Source organism: Diabrotica virgifera, chromosome 3 (assembly GCF_917563875.1).
Source record: "Diabrotica virgifera virgifera chromosome 3, PGI_DIABVI_V3a".
Classification (NCBI taxonomy): Eukaryota; Metazoa; Arthropoda; class Insecta; order Coleoptera; family Chrysomelidae; genus Diabrotica; species Diabrotica virgifera.
Window position 1 is genome coordinate 184,276,393 of NC_065445.1, and position 4,799 is coordinate 184,281,191.

Below are 4,799 nucleotides of genomic sequence, written 5' to 3' on the forward strand. Positions count from 1 at the left end.
GGAGACATCAGGCCGACGCGGAGCTGAGAATGGAATAGTATGGAGATGGAACATCGTGGGACAATGGACAATGGACAATGCTATGGAACGTGCAGCGAGGACTTGTGATACGAACAAAGACGTGTAAAAGTGGTAAGTCCATACCCTAATAACACAAAACATTCCATGAATGTTCCTAGAATGTACACACAGGACATTGAAAACATTCCTGGAATGTCCCCAAATGCACACGAATGTCCCTGGAAAGTACCAGGAAAGTGCTGTGTCAGCATTTTAAATATTCTTAGAATGTTCTGTTGGAACATTCCATGAATGTCTACGAATGTTCTTTGGACATTCACAGTCTATTTTTTAGACTGAATGTCTTGTTGGAACATTCCATGAATGTTCTTTGGACATTCACAGTATATTTTTAGACTGAATGTCTTGTTAGAACATTCCATGAATGTCTACGAACGTTCTTTGAACATTCACAGTATATTTTTTAGACATTCACTGAAATATATCGTCAGTAATGTGACAATACCTCCTATATGTTTTTTCATGAGGTTTGCAGGAGACAAAAAACATTTTTTAAGGTCACTTTCTGGTTTCGTACGTATTCTGACTTTTTTTGTAGTAAATAGATAGTTGAATTTACTGCAAAACAAGTCAAAAAATATATGAAAACAGGAGGTGGCCGAAACAAGTTTTTAGTCTATCTTACAAATCTCTTGAAAAAAACAGATAGGAGGTACTGTCACATCACTGACGATATATGGCCATACCAAATAATACATCCTTGATAAATATAAACATTTTTATTGCAAAAAATCTTTACATACATTTTTTAATGTAATTTGCTGACATTCCTAAATATTATAAAAAAATGTGTCACATTTGCTTTGTAAACCTTTCTTTTGCTTTTCGTAGCCACATATTCTGTTTCCTTTCTGGTTTTTTGTAGACCACTTCTCTCAGCTGATTCTAAAAGAAAATAAAATAAAAGGTAATTTTTCTATCCTTTACAATTAACAATCAAAAGAAATATTATTTACAGGTAATAATATGCATAAATAATAATAATAAAAAAATAAATATTAAATAATATTTAAATAAATAATAAATAATATTTAATAAATAAAATAATAATAATGAACATTTTGTATTTTGACAACGACATCCGATGTGGAAGTAGAAACCTTAATAAAATTATTTTTTCAAGTAAATTGTGGCTTATTTCCCCATTAGAATAATTAATTACAAAAAAGCCACAAAGAAATAGATTTTTCACAAACAAATAAGTATTTAGTATTCATTATATTTATTGTTTTTATTATTTACTTTAATGTCCTACTGGTACATTATTTGACAAATAATGACATTTCGAAGTCTGTTAAGTACGATATAACGCCCTTGGGCATTAAATTTAAATAACGACTTAGATACTGTCAAGTTGACAAATATCAACCTAAGTAAAACTATGGTTACCACAATTACGTTACTACTGTTACTGGTAAATGTACTTATTTAAAAACTAATCAATTCAAAATTCGTTCAAATTTTTCGCATATAAAGAATAATTTAGTCGGACATTAAACGTTGAAGGCACCACAGGTATTATAATAATAACGCTTTCGGTCAACGTATATCCCTATAATACCCTTGGTACCTTAATAACTGTAACATAAGATTATACCTTAATTCTTGTTTTCGATTTCTGATGTTTTTATTTATTTACATTGAATATTAATCTGTTTTGTTGTATAATCTACTTCGCAATAATTATGTGATATATTTGACTTAAAATGAATTCAAAAATTTTTTGCAGTTGGGCAACAATGTCAACTTAGATCTCCGATGTAGATAATGAATTACAACAGTATCTATATTGTACGGACTGTATTATTAATTAGGTTATGCATATACCTGTGTGACATAAGCTATTGGAACAGCACAGTCTCTCAAACGAACAGATGAAAGTGAAGTTCTGTCAATATCTTTTTCTAGAAAGTGTTTTGAACATACTCCTCTATTAACAAATCTGATCTATACTTCATGTCTTCTTCGCAGGATCTTCTGGAAAGCTAAAAATACAAAATATATGCATTACTAAGCATTATTAACAAATTTTAGTTTTAAATAAAAAATATGATTAATGAACTCACAAAATTATTATAAAACAGCTTAGAAATTGTTTATTAGTATAGTCCGTTCCCCAAACTCAGACACAACTGGCTAGTGATTTTAGTAGGTAATTTTTTTTGTTTTTGGCCAATTTTGCCAAAATTACAGTAATTAGTACTGAGACTGAGTTTAGCAAATCGACTATAATATTCTGTGTATTCATTAGTTGGTACTGCATATTATAGTGTGTGGTCTACCATCCTATTTATAAACGCATACACTAGCAAAAACGCAAAAAGAATTATTTTAGTTTTACAAATCCTTTTGTTATTACCTATCTCTATTTACTATTTTAGTTAGGAATAAGCGAAGTTTGTGGCTTATTCACAATTATTATTAAAATAATAAATGGATATGACCAATTATTAACTTATAAAATAAAATAATAATTCTTCTGATTTATGCCTTTTATTCACTTTGTTATATCTACGTTACTTAAAAGATTTTTTATGAATAGTATTATTAGGGTATTAATAGTATTAATTTATTTTCTGAAATACAGGGCATGCTTTCGTTTACATATTTGCATACTAACCTTTTAATAGGGCTGTTCATTCAGTCATTTGTTTTGAGCTTCTGTCATAATTGAAACGTTATTCCTGCAGATTTTTTTATCTACATTTGTTTCTGCTACTCCAACTGCGTTAAAAACAGGACACCATTTTATGCACTATGTTAATAATACTATTAAAGCTATTATAAAAGTATCCGAATTAAAAAAATATTCTTAAAAAGCACAAATAATACAAACAATCCACGGCAAGGCAAGGCCGGGCAAGGTCGCCAGTCGCCAAGATGAAGATGCCAAGATGGCCGAAGCGAGGTCGTTGGTTGGTCGTTTTTAGTCACGTGATGCCCTCTCAAGCGCCATGCACAAAAATATATGCACGGCGAATTTGAAAATGAACGCAAAAGAAATAAATATAAATGCCTCTCTTGGGTTTTGCATAAGTTATAAGTATTTTTTTTATTAACAAAATCGCATTCCAAATTGAATATTCGCGAACAATAATTTTTATTACATTTGTATGTTTATAATATTGTATTAATTGAACTTGGGAAACTCTTTAAATTTGACATATTATTGCACTGTAGGCCTAAAATGTCACTTAGTTTGTCTGGTATGTTATAAGTAATGTTGTATCTCTTACACGTATGTATTATTTCGCAACTTAAAATATAGGAACATTGGTAGTATGTTCACAGAATGTCTTATGGTAACATTCCAGGAATAATTTAAACAGATGTTCACCGAATGTTCCCTAAATGTCCAGGACATTCAAATATTGATAGAACTTTGGTAGTACATTCCTGGAATGTTGTGTGTTGTTAGGGTATTAGCTATTTTTATGGTATTTCCTGATTAATATAAAGTATAAAGTATAAAAATTATGTGCTACCTTAATTACATTAATATATGTTTCAAGTTTACCTATTCTTACTTAATTATTCTATTCTATTACCAATATTTATCAATATACAAAGATTTTTTTTACCCTCATATTAAGTTATTATAGGACGCAATGATACAATTTTTTATGATTTTTTTACATATTTATCAACGTATACCTTATCTTTGCTGACTTTTATTCATTTATTATTTGACTACTGATTTTCAGTACATTTTTGCAATTTTATGATTTTAATATTTGCTATCGTAAATATACCTATCAAAATAAATATACGATATAACAAATATACGCTATATGCATAATACATTTAAATTATTATTCTAACTACTTATTTACAAGGGTTAATATAACGTTATTTATTTTTGAATTTTTATTACTACTGCAATTTTTACATATTTTTACCATATATTGACGTATTATTTTATCTCTATATTTTTACTATATATCTATATACTACATATCTATATACACCGTACCCAGTAAGCACAAGTACGTACATAAGACATACTAAGTACGTACTGATGGGACATAAAGTACGTACAATGTACGTACTTTGCTGTACGAAGTACGTACTTAATACGTACATAAGACGTACATTTTCCAAAATATGGTACGTACCTAGTACGTACTGAAGGTACGTACCTAATACGTACTGACGGTACGTACCTAGTACGTACTGACGGTACGTACCTAGTACGTACTGACGGTACGTACCTAGTACGTACTGAAGGTACGTACCTAGTAGATACATATTGAAGGTATGTACGTAGTACATACTATACAGTGATGAGCGCACTAATAACCGACAAAATAACGCAAAAGATGGAAAACATATTAAGTTGTGAGATAAAAAGAGATTAATCTAGTGAAGGTGTTAAATTTAGCGGTAGTAACTTGTAGATTGACATTATATTGATTGTTTCCCACCTTTAGACGTATCAGACGATTTTGAGAAATGCCACTGTCACAGTGACAGTTTTAGTTGACATACTCCTCTGATACGTCTAAAGGTGGGAAACAATCAATATAATATCAATTTATATGTTACTATCGCTAATTTTAACAACTCTACTAGTTTTATTTCTTTTTATCTCACAATTTAATATGTTTTCCATCTGTTGTGCTATGTTGCCAGTTATTAGCGTGCTCATCACTGTATATACATAATATTATGTACATACTATACACACTTATGATGATTTATGTAAATAAAAGTAAATA

The 4,799-nt window shown here is 29.6% G+C and overlaps 1 long non-coding RNA gene across 1 annotated transcript; it reads right to left on the bottom strand.

Annotated features, from left to right (window-relative positions):
• Nucleotides 1–785: 785 nt before the first annotated feature.
• LOC126881454 (uncharacterized) lies at nt 786–3,518 on the bottom strand. Its single transcript, XR_007696857.1, has 3 exons — nt 2,702–3,518; nt 1,909–2,066; nt 786–966 (listed from the first exon to the last, which is right to left on the bottom strand). It is a non-coding gene; the product is annotated as an uncharacterized LOC126881454 (long non-coding RNA).
• Between the last annotated feature and the right edge of the window lie 1,281 nt (nt 3,519–4,799).